The 27,500-nt window shown below is 42.3% G+C and overlaps 1 protein-coding gene, 1 long non-coding RNA gene and 1 pseudogene across 2 annotated transcripts in view; 1 reads left to right on the top strand and 2 right to left on the bottom strand.

The window, feature by feature from the left end:
- The window catches only part of LOC134469217 (MAM domain-containing glycosylphosphatidylinositol anchor protein 2-like), a 187,753-nt gene that overhangs the window by 93,478 nt on the left and 66,775 nt on the right, over window positions 1-27,500 (bottom strand). The gene's annotated exons all lie outside the window — the stretch shown is intronic.
- Window positions 11,945-13,117, bottom strand: LOC134469216 (uncharacterized). Its single transcript, XR_010038945.1, has 2 exons — window positions 12,942-13,117; window positions 11,945-12,856 (listed from the first exon to the last, which is right to left on the bottom strand). It is a non-coding gene; the product is annotated as an uncharacterized LOC134469216 (long non-coding RNA).
- Window positions 20,188-25,509, top strand: LOC134468542 (uncharacterized; annotated as a pseudogene).

Genomic DNA, 27,500 nt, shown 5'->3' with positions numbered 1-27,500 from the left:
GCTGGCTCATCTCCCAGAATCCTGTGCTATGCTAGGACCTTTTGGACTTCTCAACGTAATAGCAGATGCTTCAACAGTATCTCGGGCAACTTGCTCATTCATTTGGAAGTGATGTGCGCCAGATTCAGCCCTAATGTATTCTGAATCACAGCGCCTCATCAATGGCTAATTCTGTGGGCATTTTTTGTGCCGTAATTGCCTGTGTACCTACATTGAGGCTGAGTGGACAAAGGTTGCATGCTGTCTGTTGTTGCTTTTTCTCATTTACATTCCTAATTTGTTGTCTCTACTTTCATTAATATTGCTGTGTTAACCATTATCATTGAATGCATTATACATCGGTTTTGTTAAAAAAAAAAAAAGAAACAAAAAATTCTGGTTGCTTTGTTTCAAGCCGTATTTGTAGGCTAGTAAATTGGCTTGTGGTCAAACTACAGGATTTTCCGGTCCTTCTCATGAATATCTGTGATGCGAAAATGAGGCCTCTCTGATTGGTTCTGACTGGCTGCTCTTCATATGTGTATCCGAGAGTAGCAGCTGATAGTTGGGCTAATCGAGGTTTTGTGCCAACAGCCGCCGCTTGTGTAGAAAAAAAATACTCAAACATGGAATTGACATGTTTTCCCTGTGATGTCTACGGGGCAAGCTTTTCCTGATTTGCTGCTTGCTCTGTATTGTTTCTGTGAATGGGAAACACAGCCATTGGAGGTGATGCACCACTTGGAAGTGCATCCTGTGCAGGGATGACCCTCCGTATTTCAAAAGGAGCGAAGATTTTCAATGGAAGAAGATCTCTAAGTAATTATTCAGCTATTACCCTCAACACTGACGTTGCTTTCCAGATGTATGGTATGATTTTACAACAGAAATAGAAAAAAGAAATAAAATACATGAATCAACAATGTGAGAAAAAAGAAAAAAGAAAGGGTTAAATGTCTAAAGAGCAGGACAGAGGAATGAAGATATCGGCCTTTTCCAATTTTCCAAAGTTCCAACTGATGGCCGTGGGTGGCGTGGGTTCAATTTCAAGGTTTACGCCCAAACACAAGGGTTCTGGTTTATTCCAAGAAAAAGTCTTCAGTTTCAACAAAAGTTCCAACAAAGTTCCATTTCCATCTTCCAAAATACTTGCATTAAAATGGTACAATCTTTATATCGCACCAAACTATGCCACGCCGCCCGACATTACTTTCCAAACCAAATTAGAGTGGCCCTGGGAGAAGATGAGAAGATGGACATAGAGCGATGGGAAGAGGAGAGAGAGAGAGAGAGAGAGAGAGAGAGAGAGAGAGAGAGAGAGAGAGAGAGACCAAGTCATGGAGGAAGGTCATGTGAAGAAAGAAAGAAAGAAAGAAAGAAAGAAAGAAAGAAAGAAAGAAAGAAAAAAGAAGTAAAATAAAAGACAAAAAAGACAAAATGGAGATGAAAGATGAGAGGATGAAGGAGAAAGAGGACGAAAGGACACAGAAGAGAAAAGTGAAAGAGAGAGCGATGGAGAGAGAGAGAGCTTTGCAAAACGGAGGATGTAGTAACCGACTCTAAGAGAGAGAGAGAATGAGAGAGAACAATGTATAGAGAAAGTCATTGCTAAAAGTCAGTCAATGTGAATGAAAGAAAGAAAGAAAGAAAGAAAGAAAGAAAGAAAGAAAGAAAGAAAGAAAGAAAGAAAGAAAGAAAGAAAGAAAAAATCTAAAAGACAAAAAATAGATGAAAGATGAGAGGACGAAGAAGAAAGAGGAGGAAAGGACACAGAAGAGAAAAGTGAAAGAGAGAGCGATGGAGAGAGAGAGAGAGAGAGAGAGAGAGAGAGAGAGAGAGAGAGAGAGAGAGAGAGAGAGGTCAGGTCAGGTGGTGCAGTCCTGAAAAAAGGGAACAGGAGAAGAACAGACAAATGAAGAAAGAAGGAAAGAAAGAGATGGACAGAAAGGAGGGCTATAAAAGGGGATGGACAGAGAGGAGAAGAAAGCAAGAGAGAGAGAGAGAGAGGCTGAGAGCGGGAGAGAGCGAGAGAGAGAGAGAGAGAGCGAGAGAGAGAGAGAGAGAGAGAGAGAGAGGATGGGTCAGGCAATGGTGTCCTAAGAGATGGGAGCAGGAGAGGAGAACAGGGGGCTGTAGAGGAGATAGCAGCTGTGCCCGTGGTACTCCTGGGATCAGAAGGGAGATCAAAGAGACCCTGTGCACCCTGTACGCCGTGAACCTGCGCCCCCACTGAGGAGGGTGGGACGGGGAGGAGACGTGTGCCAAGCAGCATGGGGAGGTGGGCCTTGTTTGTTCTTTTTTCTTTATGGGTTTACTTTTCCTCTCCCTGCTGTCTCCCTGCCCTCTCCTCTTCTATTTTCTTCCCACCATCTCTGCTCGCTTCTCTGTCTCTCTTATGTCATCCCCGCATCTCCTCTCTTTCCACCCTCCTCTCACCATCTCTCTCTCTCTCTCTCTCCCTCTCTCTCTCTCTCTCTCTCTCTCTCTCTCTCTCTCTCTTTCGCTCTCTCTCTCTCTCGCTCAAGCCCTACTTTGCCTCTCTCTTTTTCTTTCTCTCTTTTGCCTCATTGCTCTTCTCTCTATATACCTTTTACCATTTACTCACATCTCCTCTTTTCTGCATGTTGACTCTTCTCTTCCTCTTACCACTTCCATCTTCTCCTCTTCCCTCTGCTCCAATTCTCTCTTTTCCCCTCCTCCTATCTCTCTGCTCTCACCGTCTCCCTCTCCTGCTTCATCTTTCCTTTCTCTCCTACACAAACGACACAAGTTGCCTCAGGGATGAGTGTCAATGTTTCATGAAGCCGCTGATAACACTCATACAACTTTTACCATGCAATGTTCTGGAACATTTTCATTGCACATTGAGCATTGATTTGTCTGTAGAGAGCATACTGAATATTTCAGCTTCTACAGAAGCTAAACACAGAGCACTTGGAATTGCCTGCATTGCTATGGACAAGGTCATGATAGGGGTGATGAAGGTCATTGCTGGTCCACCAATAAGTCCTGGCGTTGAAGAGAGCGGCCAATCAGAGAGGCCCTTCCCGTTTCACAAGAGGACATGCTCCGAGGCTTTACGCACCTCGTCAAGGTCAGATATAATATAAAACCAAGGATGGTGTGATTTTTAATGGCGTACAGTAAGGACCATACGGGATAGCTATTGAGCTATTGATTTTACCTGCTCTGTGAACATGCATTTTATATATGCATTGAGCCTTGAAGCGATGGCTATAATCTTAATCATATCATAATTCATTTGTCCTGCCACATACACTTTGTAGCACCGCTGGACTGAGCACAAGGCATACCGCATTTGCCAGGTATAGCCTGATGTGTAATTAGGCCTATGTATTTTTTTATTGAAGCCAAACTCCCGTCAATAGTAGTGGGCCACATTACTTTAACTGAAGGCCATATTACCTTCACTGCAGGCCACTTCAACATAGACATAGGAGTAATTAATTTTGCTGGATTTAATCGACTTAATGAAATGCCTCAACTCAGTGATCTTCAGTCCAACTCCCTAACCATTACACTATGACTGCGAACAAGTTTTCATGTTTTTTTGGTAACCATGTAACCCACAATTAGCCATGATTTTTGTGAGCAAGGTTTTTGACTATGGTTAAACCATAGTCAGAAACCATGCTGAAATAAACATGAAAACCATGAATAACCATGATCCATGGTTAGTCAGGAACCACGGTTTTCATTGTTACCCAATAAAAACATGGATAAGTCATAGTAATACTTTGGTTGTTTCAGAGTACTAAGAGTAACCATGACATACCATGGTAAAACCATGGTTACTAGGGTAAAACCATGGTCGGTTTTCGTAAGGGCCCTCTCTTCTGAACAACAAGAGCGGTGTCAAAAACTTCTCGGGGCATTTAAGGATGTTGGCGGCGCTCCTGCTGAGGGGTGCTTTGATATATTGCCAGCTAATATAATGTTTTTGAGAGCTTTTCAGCACAGCCACACCTTGCAGACAATAGGCTTTAGATTGGATTTGGACAATTTGGATTGAATTTTGGAGAAGATCGCTCTCAACACCGATATCTAAGGACAGCCTCCACAGCACTGTAAGGACAATGTGGTTTGGAGGACAAGATGGGGACAAAGAGTGTGTGTGTGTGTGTGTGTGTGTGTGTGTGTGTGTGTGTGTGTGTGTGTGTGTGCGTGTGTCTGTGTGTGTGTGCGTGTGTGTGCGTGCGTGTGTCTGTGTGTGTGTGTGTGTGTGTGTGCGTGCGTGCGTGTGCGTGTGTGTGCGTGTGTGCGTGCATGTGTTGTGGTACCCAAGTGGTGGAACGGTCTCCCAGAGGCAGCAAGACTAAGCACATCTCTTGCAGCCTTCAAGAAACAACTGAAGACCTTCCTCTTTCGAGAGAATCTACTAGACTAATGCTTGAACTGGCCTTGCCCCAGGGCAGACTCCTGACATGATGTTTAGTTTAGTTTAGTTTGTGTGTGTGTACTCGTTATTTACTCTTTAATTAAAAAATAAAATAAAAAAATAAATTAAAAAAAACTAACCCCTCTGCAACTGCACTTGTTGTTCTGTATATCTCCTGTGCACATTGTATTTGCTTGTGATGTTGGCTTGAATATGTCCTCTTTTGAAAGTCGCTTTGGTTATAAAGCGTCTGCCAAATGCAATATAATGTAATAATGTAATGTGTGTATGCATGTGTGTATGCATGAGGAATGGGGGTAAATGGGGTTAGTGTCCTCCTAAAAAACTGTGACAGCATCACTATAATGGGGGGAGTTGTCCTGTCCTGGGGCCTCATGTACAAAGCAGGCTTATGCAATAAAAAAGCTACATAACTTATCACGCAAACATTCAGATCACTCAAAATAAAAAGTACATGTGCCCTGAATTTTGTGTTTCCAGAGCAATGTTTTTTTAAGGATTATTATTGCTGTGTGTGTGTGTGTGTGTGTGTGTGTGTGTGTGTGTGTGTGTGTGTGTGTGTGTGTGTGTGTGTGTGTGTGTGTGTGTGTGTGTGTGTGTGTGTGTGTGTGTGTGTGTGTGTGTGTGTGTGCGTGCGTGCGTGTGTGGTGCCGTACTGCAGTCTCCAGAGCTAGAGTGTGAATGTTGAAAAGTGTGTACTGTATGTGTATTTGAAAGTGCTTTGAGTCAACTTCACGGTTGTGATATTTCGCTATATAAATCCATGTTGTATTGTATCGTATTGAATTGTACTCTATTGTATTGTATGTGAAATTGGATGAACAGTACCCTTGTTACATTGTTAAAAGACTTTTACGAGGATCAGGTCCAACCCACACAGACACAGACACAGACACAGACACAGACACAGACACAGACACGGACACAGACACAGACACACATACTCATACACACATGTACTCATACACACACTTATATACACATATACTCAGATACACATATACTCTCTCTCTTTCTCTCTCTCTCCCTCAAGATCCCATGCGGTCCTCTTCCAAGGGCCAGCTGATCGTCCCTCATACCAGGCTCAAGGCCACCAGTGACAGAGCCTTCCATGTTGCTGCTCCTATTCTTTGGAACAATCTGCCCGACCACATCCAGAATGCCCCTTCACCGGCCATGTTTAAAGGGACACTGTGCAGGAAATGGTCAAAAAGGGTACTGCAACTTTGCTGCTCATTGAAACTGGGCTGCCAATTGCCAAATTTGATCTTTACATGAAATTTTTCTCAGTAATAAACAAATATTTTCTAGTATGGTCCAAGTAGAGTCATTTTTGCAGCTAAAAATGGCTATTTTTGGAAATTCAAAATGGCGGACCATGGAGAAGATCCCTCTTTTCATGTCTGAAAAGTGCAATTTTCCCAGTCATAATGAATACTTAGAATTTGATGGTGGTGGTAAGTATTCATGAAAAAGGTAACATTAGTGAATGGGCAGCATGAATTCTGGAAATGAACAACTAAAAATCTCACACAGTGTCCCTTTAAGCAACAACTTAAGACACATCTCTTCCTGGAGGCTTATGGCTGCTAGTTCCACAAGCACTTTCACCCACATGCATTCACAAACGCTCACGCACTGACGCGCACACATGCTCACACTTTCCTACACGATACACTGTGAAGCGACCTTGGGTGCTTTGAAAGGCGCTATAGAAAACGAAAGTATTATTATTATTTACACACACACACACAGACACACACACAGACACACAGACACACACACAGACACACACACACACACACACACACACACACACACACACACACACACACACACACACACACACACACACACACACACACACAATCACAGTTCCCATGACAATAAAGTGTTGCACCTGCTGGACTGGTACTTCACATCAGCATTGCTCACATGGACGTTTCGCTAAAACAAATAAATGGATGTCCAACGTCCAACAGTATGTAGGCATGTAGGCAACACTTGAACTGTTGTGTGTTGTCTGTAGTATTCACAAAAGTGTCTGTCAAAGCTGTTTGTTGCATAGTGTAGTTTAGTTGCTCTGCACACAACATTGCCACAGTGCGTAAATGTATCCTTGGGTCTGGTTGCTCTGATATATATTGATAGGAGACCCTATTGTATTGCTCACAGCACTCTCATCACCATGGGATGCGGCCTATGCACCTAACATAAAAGTTAACTCCGCTTCCACTTCTTGTCATTGGCTTCCCCCACACTCATGTTTACTCCTGCAAAAGAAAATACTACCTGTCTCTGTAAAGTACTAGCCAACTCTGGCCTGAGTGAATGGTGCCACTAGAGCAGAAAGGTGAAAGTTTGGAAAGTGCCATAATGATAGCCGAGTGTAGTGGGGGGGGGGGGGACTCCACAAATACTCTTGCATTTACTCTTCTGGCTTAAAAGCACCCATGTCTATAAGCCTGGTGAAACTCTAGTGGGGGGGGGGGGGGGCTGGACACGGGACTCCACAAAGACTCTTGCATTTACTCTTCTGGCTTAAAAGCACCCATGTCTGTCAGTCTGGTGAAACTCTAGTGGGGGGGGGGGGGGGGACTCCACAAAGACTCTTGTATTTACTCGTCTGGCTTAAAAGCACCTATGTCTATCAGCCTGGTGAAACTCTAGTGAAGGGGGGGGGGACTCCACAAAGACTCTTGCATTTACTCTTCTGGCTTAAAAGCGCCAAATGTCTATCAGTCTGGTGAAACTCTAGTGTGGTACCACTGAGTGTTAAAGCTTTTGGACTTCAAAAGTTCACCTGAGAGCTTGGGTGACTGACGTGCCGTCAACAATAAAATAGTTCATGGGCAGTTCAACAAGGTCAGCAGACACATAGTGTGTGCAAGCCCTCCAAAAAGTCAACCATTTGGCAAAACCAACGGACACACAGGCTAACGAACAGACCGACTAACGGACAGACCGACCAACAGACGTAATGGCGTAAGAGTTGCACCATGGAAATAAAAAACAAACCAAGTATAAGATGAGTCATGCACATTGCAAATTACATTGAAATGAATATAATTTAAATTATTATTTTCTTTACTTTAGTTCTCTGTCCTATTCTGGTTTTCGCATCAGGTGAAATGTGACAAGCTGCTCGTAGGGTTTTGGGGCATAAACAATTTGTGTTGCATGATACCTGTCACCTTCAATGGTGTGATTCTGCTTTATCATCTCTACATATCATCCAGTGGTGTAGTCTACTTTTTATGGTGGGTATACTGTATATTTGAGATTTTTAGAAGTGGGTATACTGAAATCCCTGAAATTTAGAAGTGGGTATACTCCGTATACCAGCGTTCTATGTAGACTACACCACTGATATCTTCCCGGGCAATACTTTGTGATCATCTTTGTCTTTGGGATTCAGTTCTGCCTTTCTTTGCATTGTAGCCGGATCCACTGTTTAGGGCCCATGACTGTAACAGCCATTGTGACATTAGCACAGCATGCTCAGCTTGTTTATGTGTGTTGTACTATACCGTAGATATGAAAGGAGTTTTTACTGTGAGTATGTAGTTCCCTCATCTGAGAGAGTTGTCTCATAGCATCCCTGTGTTGACTTGTGGTCTCACAGCAGGAGAAACCATATAGACACACAGACGCACACATGCCCGTATGCACTCACGCACGCGCACACACGCAGGCACAAAACAAACACACACACACACACACACACACACACACACACACACACACACACACACACACACACACACACACACACACACACACACACTCTCTCTCTCTCTCTCTTTCTCTCTCTCCTACTCATACCCGCACACACACACGCACACATGCACACGCACACACACACACGCTCTCTCTCTCTCTCTCTCTCTCTCTCTCTCTCCCTTACTCATACTCACATGCACACAGACACACACACACACACATACTACGCACACGCACACGCACACACAAACGCTCTCTCTGTCTCTCTCTCTCCTACTCGCACTCACACTCACACAGACATGCACGCATGCACACACACGCACACACAAACACACACACACACACACACACACACACACACACACACACACACACACACACACACACACACACACACACACACGAGCCTGACTCCCTCAAAATGAAGAAAAAGTCTTTTTATTAAATAATGGATTTCCATCTAATGCACCGGCGCAGATATACGGCACAGACGAGCTCTCGGGAGACAGACACCCAAGGGAGTGGAATCAGGAACAAAAGAAGAACATGATGCCGAAACTAACACACGAGAGGAGAACGAGAAATTGAAGCAGCAAAGAAAGAGGCAGAGAAGTGTGTGTATGTAATACGCGCGCGTGTGTGTAATATGTGTGTGTGTGTGTGTGTGTGTGTTTATGTGTGTGTGTGTGTGTGTGTGTGTGTGTGTGTGTGTGGGTGTGGGTGTGGGGGTGTGGGTGTGTGTGTGCTGGATAAGAGGGGGAAGTATGGATGAAAGATAAAGAGAGTGAAGCACGAAGGGAGGGGGAGATCGTTGAGTTTGGCAGGTGGCAGAGTGAACACAAAAGGGAAAGGGGGGGAGGAGGAAGGGATGAAGGATGGATGACAAACATAAATGAGGAGGGAGGGGCGGAGTTAAGACGCACAGAGTTAGCAAGGCGTACAAATGTAAAGAGAGACAGAGTGAGCAAAGATTATAATGGAGCAGCGCGGGGCGTATGAGAGAACTATAATGTTTGTATAGGCATCAATAAAGCTGAACAAAATGTGCTGTTTGCAGAGTGCTTTGTAGAGTCTCTCCTGAGCCGTGCCTGTTTTCAATGGAGCGAGAGAGAGAGAGAGAGAGAGAGGGAGAGAGAGAGAGAGAGGGAGAGAGAGAGAGAGAGAGAGAGAGAGAGAGAGAGAGAGATAGAGAGAATAGTTGTATTGTACCTACAGAATCTTTTCTCAGTGGTGCACTATAATTTTTCAACAGCTCTACACTGGCATAACTGGTGCATGTGCTGCACTCTCCTCTGTAGACAGTGTTGCCAGATTGGGCGACTACACGCCCAATTGGGCTGCTTGGGATGGCTGTCTGCGGGTAAAAATGGAAAAAAATCGGCCAGTTTGGCATTTTTTTTCTGCAATTGTATGCCCATAGAAATCAATGCAATTTGTTGAAATTGGCCGGAATTTAGCACTTCCTGATTTTTGAGCACCTTTTGGGTGGGATTTGATCAGACACATCTGGCAACACTGTCTGTAGATCTGCATGATATCCAGGCAGGACATTGATAACTGAAGGAAGGTGGAGAGTACAGGGGCTGTAGTCTGCATAGGGTATATTACATTACATTTCATTATGTTACATTATGCTTAGCTGATGTTCGGGAGCGTACCAATGTTCCCACGCCCCATTGGTCCCACAGCCCATTGGTCCCACGGCCCACTGGTCCCACAGCCCATTGGTCCCACAACCCATTGGTCCCACAACCCATTGGTCCCACAGCCCATTGGTCCCACATCACTAAGACTTTTTTTCATTATTTAGGCCCATTGGTCCCACAGCCCATTGGTCCCACAGTCCATTGGTCCCACAGCCCATTGGTCCCACATTGCTTTTTTATTTGAATTTTTAGGCCCATTGGTCCCACGGGACTCACTAATTCGACGCCCTTTCGGTACTTACCGCTTACGTCATACGACCCTAAACCTAACCTAAACCTAAACCCTAACCCTAACCTTAACCCTAAACCTAACCCTAACCCTTACCTTAAACCTAACCCTAACCTTAACCCTAAACCTAACCTTACCATGTGAAGTACCGAGAGGGCGTCAAACTAGTGGGTCCCTTGGTCCCACAGCCCATTGAAGTGTTTGTGATGTGGGACCAATGGACTGTGGGACCAACGGACCTAAAATTAAATTTAAAAATCTTAGTGATGTGGGACCAATGGGCTGTGGGACCAATGGGCTGTGGGACCATTGGGCCTAATTTTGAAAAAACGCAAAAGTCTTAGCAATGTGGGACCAATGGGCTGTGGGACCAATGGGCCGTGGGAACATTGGGCTGACCCCCTGATGTTCATATCCAAAGCAATTTACAGACGCTTTAAGTAACCTACACTATTACCAGAGAGGAAAGAAGAAGAGAGCGGAAACAGCTGCCTCTATGGCGTCACCGCGCCGCCATTTTGATTTTGTTAGATATGGACGTTCCATGTAAATAACACAATGTTCAGACTCATACATGAGTGAGGAATGAAACCGTGTGTTGTTTTCTCTGTCGACCACATTTTCATCAAATTCACTTATTTCGCATTGTATTCATTTGATACGGGATTAATAGTTGATTTCTACGTTTTATTAAAAAAAAAACCCGTGATGACTGGAAACGGCAACTCTACAAAAAAGTTCCTTTTTGGGAACTTCTAGACGCAACGCTGACTCTTCCTGAAAAGGCAAGTGGCTTAATGTTTTTGTATTGCATAAATATGACAAGTAACTATCCACTTAGCAGTAAGTTCGTCATTATCTTTATATTCGTCATCAAATGGATTTAATATTATGGTTGTATTCATGGATCTTTCTGGACAGTGGGTGATGTGTGTCGGCCGTTAACGTTAGCATATCTCCATGGACAGCTAAGTGTCTATGATGTTAAATTATTAGGCCTATGTTGAGTATAACTATTTTATTCGTAAGTATAAAATGGAAGTTAACACATCTCCTCCCAGTCGTTGTTTGGAATTTTAGCCTTAGTCTCCCGGCCAGTTTCATAAATTTTCATCAGCCAGCGAACATTTTGTCCGATGGGCATGTGTAATTTCTAGAAGTGCTAGTTCTTCAGAAAAAGGATACGTGCCTAAGTACACTAAACCAACGTTAGTTCTGCTGCTGTGTTGTTCCGGTCTTTTATTCCAAACTTCCATTTTCACTCCTAATGTTCACCCTGACGTGAACAGGAAATGTGCATGATATCATTTGACTGTTGTAGGCCCCTAGAGTACTTCTAGGTGTTTTCATGACCGATGTCAGTTAACTTTTTGGGAGCCAACGCATGTGAGGCGAAACGTGTTTTTTTACCTGACTTGGGAGTCAAATGTTTTGAATGTCTACTATACATTGATTAAGGCATTTTCACGCACGAGCAGGAAACAATGATACATTACTAATACTTAATTCAAGTCAGTGGCAGGAAATGATAAACCATAACCAGCAACGCATTAATTACAGCAATGCATTACTTTTTCTGCAACTCAGAGAATACCTTAAGTTTGGCAGTTTTTTAGCAACTCAGTCAACATTGCATGTAAGCTTAACACAATAATGCATATTTTTTCTTTTTTGTGTCACTCCTCACCACATATGGCAGATTTAGTGTGAAGAGCCACCTGTACAAGATTCCTGGGACAGCAGAACATGCACCTCACGCACTACCCTGGCACCCTGGCTGAACAACCCGCAGCACATCATCTCCAGCTGAGAGGGGGACTCATACATTCATTTGAAATCAGCTCTACTGAGGTGAAATGATCAAGAGTCAAAAGCATGCTGAAGAGATAAACTTGATGATGGCTATGTTTATTTAATTAGCATTGTTTATATAGATTACACATTCCTTGTAAAAAAAAAAATAATTAAAAAATTAGTTGTCGGAGCAAGATAACATGCACTGCTCCACCTGGGTGTCTTCAGCAGTATGCACAGCCCGTCGTTCATTGCAACCTGAAGCTACTGTAGGCCAGGGGTCCCCAAACTTTTTTTTAAATCTGGGGGCCACATTATTGTTCCTGACTGTGATCAGGGGCTGGAATCAATACCAATCATGTAAAAAAGGTGTGTGTGTGTGTGTGGGTGGGGGTGGGGGGGTCAAAATTCCGATGTCAATTTCATTAATTTTCTTGATTTCTTTGTTTTCATGGCTTTGGCGTTCTGATTGCCCACCTTCAGTTGAAATTTTATCCTCATCAATAAGTATGTATTAACAAGGAACTCTTTGCAGGACAGACAGCTGGCGGAACATATAACAGCATCCAAATTCACACTCTGATATACTGCAGATTTTAAGAGTGCCAGGACATGTTTCCCTTTAGAAATGTGGGGGTATTGGCATCTAAAAATGTGTTCAATTTGCTCTGTTGTACGCTGTAATACAACACTTGGTGGGAATAACCCATCCCTGAACTGCTTATATCTGAAAAAGGTGTATTTCTCCTTGAGTGTATCTCTGTCCTCCTCGTTTGCCTCCCACAGCGTAACACAACTCTTGCAATCAAATTTGGCAGAGGCTCTGAAGGCCACATAGCCAGCAAGGTACACTGACACATTGCCCTCAATGACGTCCAGCCCCTTCATGAACTCTGTGTTGTCCAGTCCAGGGAATGTGGGTTCCTCATCAGTAGACTGTACGTGAGGCATGGTCAGTGCGGTGCATGGATGGGGAGTTGCCATCTGCGATGACTCAGTGCAGCTCTACAAAATCATTGCAAATGATTACAGACTTACAGTATACTAATCATGTGTGACACTTTTGTTTTTGAAAGGGTGTTTCGTGTACCTCGTGAGGCATGGTCAGTGCGGTGCATGGATGGGGAGTTGCCATCTGCGATGACTCAGTGCAGCTCTACAAAATCATTGCAAAAGATTACAGACTTACAGTATACTAATCATGTGTGACACTTTTGTTTTTGAAAGGGTGTTTCGTCTACCTCAAACAAATGGGACAATTGCAGCAATAGGTGTCTGGTCTTCCCCCTTCGTCATACCCTTCTACTTCATCTTTCGAGATGTTATAATTTAGGCTACATTTCAATGTAATTTCATCAAATGTGATGGCAACGTGCCTATCTCGCTCTTCCATATGCTGCACTTGATGTTTAAGTGCATACAGCACAGGTTCATGCCATCCCGGCCCGATGTCTACTCTCTGCAAGATATTTGAAAGGGTCCTGGCTGTAGGGAGCTTGAAAATTCTCCTCATGGTTCGGTAGGCTTTTGGCCCTGTACCCTTAACCTGTAACGCCCAACTTTTCATGAAGTTGCTCCACCGAATGGCCCTTGGTTTTTTTTTGGCATTATCAATTTGCTCGTTGACAAATTGTGCGGCTTGTTTTGGCAATACTTTGGAAATTTCCCTCTTTAATGTTTGTTTGCTGATAGATGGTGTCTTTTTCTTTAGCCTTGACAGCTTTGATTTGTAGCAGCCAATTTTTCTTTTCAGTTTTTCCACTGTGTTGTCATTGCTGACACTGGCCAGTACATCAGTGCCTAAAAAGAAATGTGACAACTGTAACAACAGACTTATGCACAGACTACTACCTATGCAGTGTTCAACACTCAGAATGTATCTGTTACCACCATTTGCCATTAAATCACTTACTATCCAGGATCTCTGAGTCTGTTGTCTCAATTTCAAGTGCGACCCGTTTTCGGGGTGGTGGACGAACTGTGTCTTGAGATTTAGGGGGGTTGGGACAGTCTACTAGCCAGGGTACGGCCATTGGCAGTAGGCCAGATTTCCTGCAGAATGCAAAGTATTGTAATGTTTATATTTCTACAAACACACTGTAAGCCCAGTTATGAATTGTCTGAGTAAAAAATGTTGAAGGTGTAATCAAAACTTTAGTGTTGCACACTGGAATGGCCTTTGGTGAACAGGGGGCATGGCTAGACAGTGAATGACTGCAGCATCCTGGAAAGAACAAATACATGCACAATACAGAGTGCAGCAATATACAAATTGTTGAGTGCATGGCAAAGTTCTTAAAGGTTGAGGGGGATGGCCTCTTGTTAGTGGACTGGAATGGCCTTTGGTGAACAGGGGGCATGGCTAGACGGTGAATGACTGCAGCATCCTGGAAGGAACATAAATACAAGCCATGATTCTCCATGTCATACAGTGTGTGTAACCTGTTGCGGATCCTGACGACGCTCTCTGCTTGTGAGGAGCAAAAGCCTTATGCTTGATTCAAGCCAGCAATGGTAGAGGAGGAGCACTCAATGTGTGGCTCTCTAAATATGTAATTAGTTGTATTTTTTTTGTAAAGCAACCCAACATTTTAAATTATTTTTTGTGAATATGTGTGTTTTGAATTTGCAACATTACCACAAGTAATCAGGCTAAACATCTGGGTTTACAGTATGTTGAAAACTTATAGAGTATCAAGTGTCATTTTCAGAATATGAAATGGCAATGTCTCTACCTGTCCAATGGGTTCACAAATTGTGAAATGGCGAAATGGTCACTGCATACTTTCCTATGCTTCATTTCATCGGTCTGTAAACCACATAGGTCCTCCCGCCTGATGTTATTAATCCATTCTGCACACCTGCAGAAAATAACAGTAGTGTGTTTTAATATCACAGATATCCTTGGTTAACATTTGCGCTGGTTCATGTTTTCTATTTTGCCACTAGGGGGAGATACAACACAAATTATAGGGGTCTGGCTTTTTTGTTGAAATTGAGTTTCCGTCAGAGGAAAGTCTATGTGAGTTTCTCCACTTCAATAGGACAAGGACTGGATACTTTGCCGTGGATATGTTTAGTCTGGCGATTTTAAAGTTAATTGAGTTAAATTTTGAAAGGAAAATGTTAGATGCATATGTGGGCATCATCATAACACGAATAAACAAAGCCCACTGCACAGTTGTCAGATCATTTCAGCGCCTCGATTCATCATGCAGTGGGTTGTTGCGCTAGCAGGCTATCCAACTTTGTTTTACGGCGACATAACGGTGGCATCATCTGCCTACCCAACACATCCTTTTAAGGTAAGACAATTAGTTAATATAGCACTTGATGTGGCACGTCGTTGGCGTATTATATACGAGCAAAATAATAGTTTCTAGGTGACGTATGCTATGCTAAAACTGTGGTGGGAGGTGCTGGACATTGAAAACAGCCTTCCTTGCAGATCATCGACAGTATGCATTTCTAAATCAGAAGTGAAAAAAGGTACTCGGTAGGCCTAGAAAATTAAATGTTGTGCTCGCATTAGAAGTTAAGCACACAAAGTTATGTCTTTTGACACACAATGTTCTCATCATGTTGCTCAAATATCATTGTGCCCATCTGACATCTGCACATCAGGCTTAGGCTATCAAAACGAAACTATACCTTTTTTTTTCTTTGGGAAATGAATGAAATGCCACCTCCTTGTTCCTTCCTGTGGACTTGTAACACCCTACAGCAGCACATTGTGTGCCTATATATTTTGGTGTATTTGGGGCATTTGGGTCCTTTGCGTAATTGTGATCGGTGTTAGCCATGTTTTTGACTGATGCTGAATGAATGAACCGTTGGCGACGCGTCCTTGACTACCAAAATCAAAATGGCGGACGGCGTCGGTGAGGTAACAATACAGGCCAATAGAACTTTCCCCTCTCTTCTTCTTTCCTCTCTGCTAGTACTTGAGCTTCCCCAGTCCCAGGGTGGACTCTAGAGCCCGCACGGGAGCCCGCACGGGATAAATATTACCTATGAACCCTGGTAATTCACTATTACCCCCAGACCTTTGTGATTTTTCGTAGCGCATTCGGACGGGATAAGCAAACGTCTGTAATTTACTCAATTCACAGAAATTACAAGGGGCTGCAAAGGCACGCATATGGACATGGGCCGTAAAATTACCCCAGGACATCTGTGTTTTTCTGAAATACAGAAGGTAATTCGTGGTGGAATTATTACTTCACAAATCACAGACAAGGCGCTTTCGCTCAGGACTAAGAACTCAGACGTTCTCCTTAATTATTCCGAATTACTGGGGGTAGGTAATAACAGCTCAGTCCGAATCGGGCTGATGGCATGTTGTCTATGTGTGTGTATACTCACATAGACAACACCCTGTGTTACTGAAATGTGCTTAAAAATAAAGCATTGACATCTGCACTTGTTGTTCTGTATATTCCTGTGCACTTTGTATCTGTAAGTGTTGTAGGCTATGATGATGTCCTCGATTGTACATGGCTTTGGTTAAAAAAGCAGCAGCCAAATGCAATGTAATGTAATGTTAAGTAATGGGTATTGGCTACAGTCCCTGGATCAGTGTGGAGGTGACTTGCTGAAAGGCATTTCAGCCATGGAGTGGGGTAGGAAGAGCAACGGATTTGAAACCTGCAACCTGCAACCCTCTGATCTAAAGCCAATCTCCTTAACCATTAGGTCATGGCTGGTATGAACACACGCACACGCACACACTACAAAATGGCACATCCTCCGTTTTGCAAAGCGTTAGCGGTCCTGCTTTCATCTGCTCTATGACACACACACACACACACACACACACACACACACACACACACACACACACACACACACACACACACACACACACACACACACACACACACACACACACACACACACACACACACACACACACACACACACAGAACAGAGTGGGTAGGACTGGAAGTGGGAAACCGCTGGTGTCATATCTTATGCATGGTAGTAAGTGAAAAAAACTAAACAAAACCTGGCCGAAGGACATTCACACACACACACACACGTCAAGTCATACATCTGCAGCAGGTGATGCTTGCACACATGACACAGACTCCCTGACTCCCTCATCCTTTTCTATCTATGTCTCTCTCTCTCACACTCTCTCTCTCTCACACACTCTCTCTCTCTCTCTCTCTCTCTCTCTCTCTCTCTCTCTCTCTCTCTCTCTCTCTCTCACACACACACACACACACAAACACACACACAAAACCACAGAAACAGACACACATGCACACACACACACACGGACACACACATAGCAAAATCCACAACGGATGTCTCCAAACACATCACACCCACCCACCCACCTACAGTACACTGGGCACCAGATGAACTGATGGGTTTGTCATGTCTCTGTTTGTTTGTCTACAACCCAGATGCCAGAGCAAACAGCGGGTACACACAGTGGTGTGGGCGGTGGTGGGGTGCTACTACAAAACCAACAATAAAAAAACACCACCTCCTGACAATACAGACTGACGGATAAGGCAGGGGAGGGAGAGAGGGAGAGAGGGAGGGAGGGATGCAGTGAGAGAGAGAGAGGGAGGGAGGGAAGGAGGGATATGTTGTCTGACAGGACTGCCTGATGTCTCATTTAGGGAGGTGTGTGTTTTGTGTCAACAGGGAGACTGCAGATGGAATAGGGAGACATGGCGCGGCAGAATAACAGCCGTTTAATAATGACACGTTTCACATGTGTCTGGTGGACAGGACACACACAGCTCCTCGACGATGCTGTTCTGAGTCTCGGTGTTGAAAAGGGCATATGGCTCCCAATGGCATGGCCAGGTGCAGTTCACGTATGAGGAGATCCAAACTAAATAAGTGCAATAAAAGAGATGACCAACCCGGACCCAATGTAACCAGCACCATGGGGACACCCACACACACACCCACATGTACAAACACATGCACGCACACATGCGCGCGCACACACACACACACACACACACACACACACACACACACACACACACACACACACACACACATACAGACATAGGCATGCACAAACGCACGCACACGCACATGCGCACGTGCGCACACACACACACACACTAAGAAAGAATGTGTTGTTTTCTTGCACATTTAATGTGAAGAAAGCCAAATAACAAATGTTGTGTCAATTTCTGCTACTAATGTGTTGCATGGTTTGTCTTCTACAACACAGAAATAATGTGTTAATATCAAGACCAATCACACGACGCCGCGGCATTCGAATCGCCACGTTTTTTTTTTATTCCTCCTCCTGCGGCCAAGTTCATAACGACGACACGTCTCAATCTCAACGACACATTACACTGGCAGCAACTTTACAGCAAGAATCACACTGTTAAATGGACTGGTAAGTGGGTGATTTCCTGTGTTTATGTTTCAGTATCAGACGAAAGTTGTTAATATGTGTTCAATAAGATATGAATTAGACTGAAGCCGACCCCTCACAGGTAACTTTTACCTCAGTATCCCGCATCACACACACACAGTGATTGATATTGGCGGTCAGACCAATGCAAATTAGCCTGCTAATGGTAGCTTGTTAAGGTTATCAACTAGTAGGAGATGGTTTCCTGACGAGATATTCCTGACGGAGAGTCGGAATTCGAGCTAAGTATGGGATGTAGGTTTGTTTTTTTTTTGCAATTCGCGTCGAAATGCCACCTGAGAACAACAACGCTAATGTTAACCAGGGGTATCGACAAAGGACGAGTTTGTCCCAGGTCCGCCCAAAGCGGTCAACGACCCTGACGTTAACGACTATGCTAATGTGCTAGCTGCTAGCTAACTAGCTAATTCCAGCCTGAATACAGGGCTTTGATCCCAAGCCTGAATAAAATTATATATTTTTCTTTAAAAATTAAAGATATGTTGGAACGAATGTTAGACAGCCCTTAATATTCCGACCTGTTATAGATTTTCTTTCATGTTCATGTGTTTGCTTGTGAACGTTGGTCATAATTCAGATACCGAGTTCTGTCCACGTTCTTTTTTCGGTTGAGAAAGATGAGCTCATTAGCAAGGTCATTTGGAATTCGTGGGTGACATTGACGTTAGCCTCAAAACGTTGGCTACAGCTACACAGTATGCAGCATTATCAACTTTGCTAGGTTGTTCAGCGAACCCAAACTGCCGTCAGTTTACAAGTAGGATCGTAAATCTTCTCGCACCTCAAGTGATTAGTGAGCTACATTTTATTGCGAAATTTTGTCAAGGTATTAGCATAGTTTTAGCTTGCTGACCCCAGCCATCAAGTTGTGTAGGCTTGCTACAGAAGGTTGCTCATACATGCTGCCCGAAACGTTACATTAAAAAGAGCAACGGGAGCTTGGTGTCGCGGACTTTTCATTCAATTTTTTCATGCTCATACATCTGCAACACTCGCGCAGTTTTGATTAAGCCTAGCTATTAAGCTGTCGTCATTACAATCGGTTGAAAGTGGAAGTATTGCCGTGCGTGAGCTAACTGTGAAATGGGTCATTAAAGCAAGTTCAGGTTCTGGAAGCACCCCAACGTATAGTCTACACTGACTGCTTTTCCCTCCACCACTACTATACTACGAACGAAACGCTCCCTACAACACATTTTTAAGCTGATGAAGATGGCGAATCCATGTTGCTCGTATTCGTTTAATTTATGGTTCTTTTTGGCAACAATATAATTTAATTGGCTCTAATGCAACAAGCCATGTGCGTTTAGATTCTGCTTGCAATTAATGGTCAAATGTTCATAAATATACTAAAGGGACACTGTGCAGGAAATGGTCAAAAAGGGTACTGCAACTCTGCTGCTTATGGAAATTGGGCTGCCTATTGCATTAAATTACATTAAATTACATTAAAGTTTACTAAGTATTAAACAAATATTTTCTAGTATGGTCCAAGTGCAGTCATTTTTGGAGCTAAAAATGGCTATGTTTGGAAATTCAAAATGGCGGACCATGGAGAAGATCCCCCTTTTCATGTATGTGAAGTGCCATTTTTCCAGTCATAATGAATACTTAGAATTTGATGCTGGTGGTAAGCATTCATGAAAAAGGTAAGATTAGTGAATGGGCAGCATGAATTCTGGAAATAAACAACACCAAATCTCACACAGTGTCCCTTTAAGAAAATGGATTAAATAAATGATTTTTTGGTCAAAAGTGACAGCCCTAGTGTGTGTACAGCATATGTATTGTATTCTGGTACTGCATTGCATTTAAAATAAATGCAGACATACTGTATGTTACATAATCACATTGTTGCCATAATCTGTGTACCCTTTAGACATTTTTAAATGCCTATATTTATTTGTTCCCCTTCTTGTCTGTTTCTCTATCTTCTCCAGTGAAAATGGATCTACAGGAAAACGTCCCTAGCCAGCTGCAGAACCCTGGACCAGCAGTCAAGAATGTGCTTGTGTCTTTATACTTAGATGGGACAGAGAAATGCAAAAAAGTTTTTTCAGTTTCCAGTGCTTTCGCGCTTTTACAAGCCTGTCACTCTGAGTTTTCTCACCCAGTGGAATTACATAGACTTCTACACTACAACAGTGACTTCAAAGACTACATTGACTGTGACAGTAGCATAGATTTTAAGGATTATGACAGATTCCAAGTATGGGTTTCGACTGTGGTCCATTTGGATTTGGTGGAGTGTGTAGCACCACACACTGAGAGTGAAAATGTGAGTATTTTGAGGGATGTCATATGATGGCTATTTTTGAAACATTTACTTGGATCAGGAATCAATAGCATTTTCCTTAATATATATATTTATGACACAGGATGGGGTCAACTAATGAATATAATGATGCCAGTAAGCAATCATGCCGTTATAGTGGCATTGTTTGCCATGAATAGAACAGACTCTTAACCGTGTTAACACTGGAGATTTGTTGTTCAAATTGCAGTGACATTTTTCCTGCAGTTACGAGTTTTGACTGGTTATCTTTTAATGAACACAACTGCCCATTCTAACCAACTAACTTGAGAGGCATGTTTATGCTTATGTCTTATAGGAAGATCGGACTGCTGCTTCACTCAAGTCTCTTCTTGAAAAGAAGGCTCAGGACATCCTTAAAGAATATGAGCAGACTGGAACACTATCCACCAGTACCAGAAGAAAGCTTGTGAACATAAGTGTCATAAGTGACCTAGTCGAGAAACATGGATTGTAAGTTTTAGATATTCATTGTTTTTGATGTCGACCCATTTTCTTTTTGTTCTTTTTAAATGTCTATTCAAGTGAAAGTATAAAAATGAAATTGGATCATCTGTATGGCGTGTACATTATGTCCAGTGGTGATGGACTTGTCATTTGCTTTGTTTTACAGTTATCCCTCTGGACCAGAGAAACTGCGTTTGGCAAAATCATTGACAACGCTCTTCCCGTCGCTCAAAGTGATGGTCTGTGGAGATGGTGAAGGATTTGTAAGTAAAACATTAAACAAAACAAAACAGATTCACTCTCATTCACAGTAGACATAATAAAGTGAAACTTTGTGTACAGAGCTTTCTGTTGACAGGATTCCTGGCAAGAGCAATCATTCCTGAATTTCTTCATGTATGACAGTTTCTGTGTATTTGTAGCTATCCGTGTTAACTTGTAATTGTTCTAGATAAAGACATTCTTGAATTGTAGAAGCAAGAGCCATATACTGCTTTGCACGTGGAACAGTATGTTGCTTGATAAAAAGTCAGAAAGGAGTCGCACACTGGAGCTGGATGCAAAATCAAAAACTGTATTAAACAAAGCCGAAAAAAGTAAATAAAACCGACAGACAGGGGACAAACGTTTCGGGTCTAGCCCTTCATCAGTGTGCCCAGTTTGCTTTCTTCCTTTTCATTATACTGCTCTTGGAATTACGCACCGAGCGATACGCACAGGATAAGACATTGGCGTGGACGCCACCCCACCATTACTATACAGTATGTTGCTTCCCAGTTTTCCATGAAACAAGAGCACTGTTTTTACTAAGGCTCACACAATATCCTGTAGTACTGTGGTGTTCGCTGGTATCATCCGTCCAGTCTGCATTGCTGTAGGCTTCTATGCTAAGAATTTCAGCGTTATTTCTCCTGAAAGTTAACACGGATTTCGTGTCCTTAACATATGTGTCCAGGAGCACGGAATTTTTGGAGATCAGGCTGGCTCACCACAAAACTCAGATCAAGCCTAGTGCAGATTTGCTCACGACCTCTCTCTGTACATCCTGATGTCTGTCATTTTAACAGCATTATAATTATATTCAAACTTCTTCTCATAAGGAGTTTCTATAACCCTATATGCTGACATTTCGAAACCCTGGCGAATTCTGTTAGTGTACTTCTCGTGATGTCTTAATACATCCATCAGAAAAATCAAAATAATTTCCAATAACATTTTGAGTTTGCTCCAAACCTTCACCTTAAATTACTTTGCAAGCATCCCCTTCAACTCGGGTGTACCAAAATTAATATCATTGTACATTCACATGTTGAGTATCGATTGGGTTCTTGCGCCCTCTTGTTTCAATCAGTAACCCAAAGATATTTTAACACTTCTTTTTCTTTCTTTTGTTATAGGAACATTTCTATGATCCTTTGTCACATACAGGATTTCTAGAAATGAGGCTACGGAATATCAGATGAAACCTAGAAGAGGGCCAGCGACGCTACCACAAGAGAAAATTTGGATGTAATTCTGCATTGGCTCAACCATCTACCCTGCAGCCATCTACAGTGCAGCCATTAGATGATGAAGACCTTAGTGAATGGATGTCGATCATCAAAAGGATGAAACCATCATCAGAGAACATGGCACCAATAAAGACAGCAATGGAAAAAACGTTCAGCCATCGCCGAAATTGGATCAGCACCAAGTCTCCAACTGTTGCAGACACCCTCGTTTTATTGACATCCCAAGTCTGGTGAGTCTTTTCCTTATTGATACTTCTTTTCCCCCTGTTCTTTGCTTTTCATCTAAACCAAGCTTGATTGGAACAACATCTTGTGTGAACAACATCTATGAGTTTAGTTTTAAAGGAACAGTCCACCCTTTTTTGTTGTTCACATATTAACAGCATTTCCAAGTGTTACACATGAATATGCATACCATTTTCCTATTAGTGTGTTCTGTACATATTTTCAGTACTCAAGTATTAGCCTAGTTTAGTATAATCACAGGAAGTGATTGGGTTCAATAGCATCAAGCCTCAAAAGATAACTGGACAGAATTGAATAGCCGTTTTGCACACTGGTGAATGATGCATTCATTTTCAAGTGGTTTATAAGTACATTTGCTGATGTTCATTTGGAACCCATGGACTTCCATTGTTATGCTAAAAACAGCTGTACTGCCAAACTAGGCATTACAAAGTTACCTTACATTACATTGTGAGGGTCTTAGAACAGGGGATGTAATGATACTGTGTGAAGACAACAAGATGGGCTATAGAATTAAAGTTGTGTTTCCTATGTTTTCCCGTATCAGCTGGATGCAGAGTTTCTGAAAATGTTCGAGGGGAAAGCAGAGTTGTTCATTCGGAGGTGGGAGCCGTCATTCATCCCCAAACTGAGGAAGGTTGCTGCTCTGGAGAAGGGAGTGGTGTCCTCCTTACTTGATCAGGAAGGAGAACAGAATGATGGTAAACAATCTTCTTTTTTTCAACACTTTGCCTCCACTTCTTGTGTACATGTATATGTGTGGGTGGGGGATATGGGGGCTAATGTGTGTACTACTTTGGTCAGGGGTAACTTAAAGTGGTGGTTCGCTATGTTAGACATTAAGCCCTGTTTGTGTGACTTCTGGGGTGAAATAGAGATGTTCTCATCACAATTTTGACATTTGGTGCTGAACGGAGCATTTGGGTATCCAAGACTGCAGCCCCCCCACCTTTACATTGACTCCAATAGAGCACTCAAGCAATCGATTATAAAATGGCATTAAACTTTTGTTTGAGAAGACATGGAACTCACCGTTTGGTCAGTGGTACACAACGATAAATTGACCCGAAAACTGCAGCGAAATATGCCTTCTAACTGTTGTTTAGCATTTGGCGGACCTATTTTTCCCCAGACGCCGTTGAATAGCAGTAGACATCCAGCCAGTAGGTAGCGATAGTGTGTTGTTTATGTAGACATCAAGGAGCGAGGTAGAACGGCTATCTTTGAGCGGGACTGGCTACAAAAACTACAGCTTGCATACAAACCATAGATAGTAACGTAAACAAACGCACCCCCATTTCCGGTCGCGCGGAGTAATACTACTCAAACCAATACAATCAATGAAGACGGACAATAATGAATATATCTTCTCTGGAAGCGTATTTCGCGGTGATTTTCGAGCCAACGTATCGCTGCCCACCTCTGACCACTCGGTGAGTTTCATGTCTCTGCAAACGAAAGTTTAATGCCATTTTATGATCGATTGCTTGAGTGCTTCATTGGAGTCAATGTAAAGGTGGGGGGGCTGCAGTCTGGAATACCGCAATGCTCCGTTCAGCACCAAATGTCAAAATTGTGATGAGAACATCTCTACTTCACCCCAGAAGTCACACAAACAGGGCTTAATGTCTAAAATAGCGAACTACCACTTTAACTTGCCTTGAAAAATGTAGTTTGGTTTATATGTGATTGTTGAAGGAAATTGGAAATAAGCCTGTGGCTACAAATACTATGGTACTTTCTATTGGACTATTGTATTTCATGATACAGTCAATCCGGAAAGTATTCACAGCGCTTTACTTTTTTCACATTTTATTATCTTACAGCCTTATTCCAAAACTGTCAAGACAACTTGCTTTTCACATGGTCATAATGGAATAATTTGTGTAGGACTTTGACGTCAGAGATTCATTTGAAGCATTTGGAATAAGGCTGTAAGATAATAAAATGTGAAAAAAGTGAAGCGTGGTGAATACTTTCCGGATTGACTGTAAGTGTCTGTCCTATACAAACTTAACTAAACCTCTCTCATATTTCTCTTTTTGCTCATGTCGTTCAAATAGATGAGGTATGCTACAGTGCATTAAAGACTCTGACTCACCTACTGCCACCAACTGCGTCAGGACGGGGATCAGCCTCAACACAATGCAGTGTGAAGTCGGCCATTTCATTCCTAATCAACTTTGTTCCGGTATGTAGTATATTGTGAACCATGAAGGAACATAATGAATATGCTCCAGGTTAGAATGGTGTGTATAATGAAGGCGTACTCTGTATTTCAGCATGGGACAAGCATCTCCTCCCTTTGCACGTATGATGAGCGATCGTCAAGGACGCAGCCAGAGCTTGTCTGCATTGGTCATCTGAAGAGCCCAGCACGACAGTTCGTCATTGTTGCCAGAAATGATTGAGTCACAATTCCACTACATGATGACAGCTTAACCTGTGCTTTGGATAAGCTCTTCAAGTTCTTCTGGGTATGCAATGTTGCTTATCCTGCTCAGATTGCGTCAGTGTTCATCTTTTTTGAGCACATTTATGACTTGCCAGTGTCAAAGACTGTTAGACGACCCAAAGTTTTGGAACTCCTGGGAAAAGTCCAGGCTTTGGCTTAAAAACTGTCAGTATGTACATTTGCCCTGTATGCAAACTGCCAGTTCCTGGTGAGACCAGGAAACTTCGGTGGCATCTCCGTGTAGTGCATTGTTTATCTGATAGTCAGAACTATACGCTTGTCTGCAGTCAAAATGGCTGTCAGCGTACGTATCATAATCTTAATTCATTGTCAAAACATCTTTCAAGAGAGCATTTATCTTTTCACACAAGCGATTTGTCCGACCACACTTCAGCTCGCACAACAAGAAATGACATTGAAGCAGATCTGATATCAGACATTACAGTATCTAAAGGAGCCACGGAGTATGCCACAAATACAGACACATGCAGAGGCCCTTCACTGACAAGTTATGCAGCCACCTTTGTTGCTCAGATGTACTCTGCCGCAAATACAACTTTAAGTGATGTACAAAGGAGTGTAACTTGCACTAAAGAACTGTTGGACAGAACAACATATAGCCTTCAACAATCTACAATCTCATTGTTGAGAGATTTGTCAATATCAGAGGACAATGAGGGTGTTGTGTCACTGATAAAGACATTTGAAAGTGCTCAAAATGTTTTTGATGATTTGGATAATCCATACAAAATGACTAAATATTTTGAGAGTCAATACTCACTTGCAAAGCCAACAGAAGTCTTCCTGGGCCATAGAGCTGACACTACTAGAAGAGGTGGGTTAGTCAAACAATCACTAACAGCTAATACTTTTCAGTATATTTCCATCCTTGAGACACTGAAATTAATTTTCTGTAATGAGCGAATGCAGTCCTTATATGGGGACTCTCATAAGAGTACTGATGGAAAGATGCGCGACTACTGCGATGGCGCTCACTTTGCCAAACACGTCTTATACAACAAGCATCCAAATGCCCTTCAAATCATTGTTAATTTCGTCAACCATGAGTATGACTAAAATATTTTGTCAATGCCCTTTTTTGATTTTTGTCATTTAGACTAAGACTAAGACTAAATTGTGAAGGCAATGACTAAAATATGACTAAGACTAAAATTGATTTTCGTCATTGTGACTAAGACTAAGACTAAATTTTAAAAAGCTGACGAAATTAACACTGGTGTTAAATAAAATAGAGAAAAAGAGCACCAGTGTGTGAAGAAGGTTTATTCTGCACAGTGTGATATATGTTAAAAAGAGAAGTAGTGTGCGGAGAAGGTTTATTCTCTACAGTCAATGGTATATGTTAAAAAAGAGAATCAGTGTGTCGAGAAGTTCTATTATNTACAGTGTTGANTAAAATGACTAAAATGGACAAAAAATCGACTAAGACTAAAATTGATTTTCGTCATTTAGACTAAGACTAAGACTAAATTGGGAAGGCAATGACTAAAATATGACTAAGACTAAAATTGTTTTTCGTCAGTGTGACTAAGACTACGACTAAATCAAAAAAAGCTGACAAAATTAACACTGCTTCAGATACAGTTGTATTTTGATGATCTAGAAACCACAAATCCTCTGGGCTCGAAAACCAAAATCCATAAAATGGGCGCAGTTTATTTCTCTCTACGAAACTTGCCACCCAAGTTCAATTCAAGCCTTGATAACATTCATCTCTGCCTTTTGTTCAATTCAATTGACAGAGAAACATATGGTTTTTCTAAGATATTCGAACCCCTTTTAGAGGATATAAGATTTTTAGAATGCCATGGTTTAGAACTTGAGATGAAAGGAGAGATGCATCTGTTGTATGGAACTGTGTGCCTGTTTACCGGTGACAATCTAGCATGTCACTCATTGTGTGGATATTTGGAAAGCTTTTCTGCAAATAAGTTTTTCCATTTTTGCCTTGTTGATAAAAACATGTCTCAAGTAGTTTTTGATGAAGATGAGTTTGAAAAACGAAACAAAGAAAATTACCAACAGCACGTAGCTTTAAACGAAGGGTCTATGACCGGAATCAAACAAGATTCGTGTTTAAATAGTTTGGAGTATTTCCATGTGACAGAGAATGTGTGTGTTGATATAATGCACGATGTCCTAGAGGGCGTTGCACCTTTAGAGGTAAAACTTTTACTCAGACAGTACATTTATGAGGAAAAGCTATTGTCCTTGGAACAGCTCAATGACAGAAT

The sequence above is a fragment of the Engraulis encrasicolus genome, chromosome 18 (assembly GCF_034702125.1).
Source record: "Engraulis encrasicolus isolate BLACKSEA-1 chromosome 18, IST_EnEncr_1.0, whole genome shotgun sequence".
Classification (NCBI taxonomy): domain Eukaryota; kingdom Metazoa; phylum Chordata; class Actinopteri; order Clupeiformes; family Engraulidae; genus Engraulis; species Engraulis encrasicolus.
Note: the sequence above shows the minus strand (reverse complement) of the source record. Positions and strands in the feature narration are given on the sequence as shown.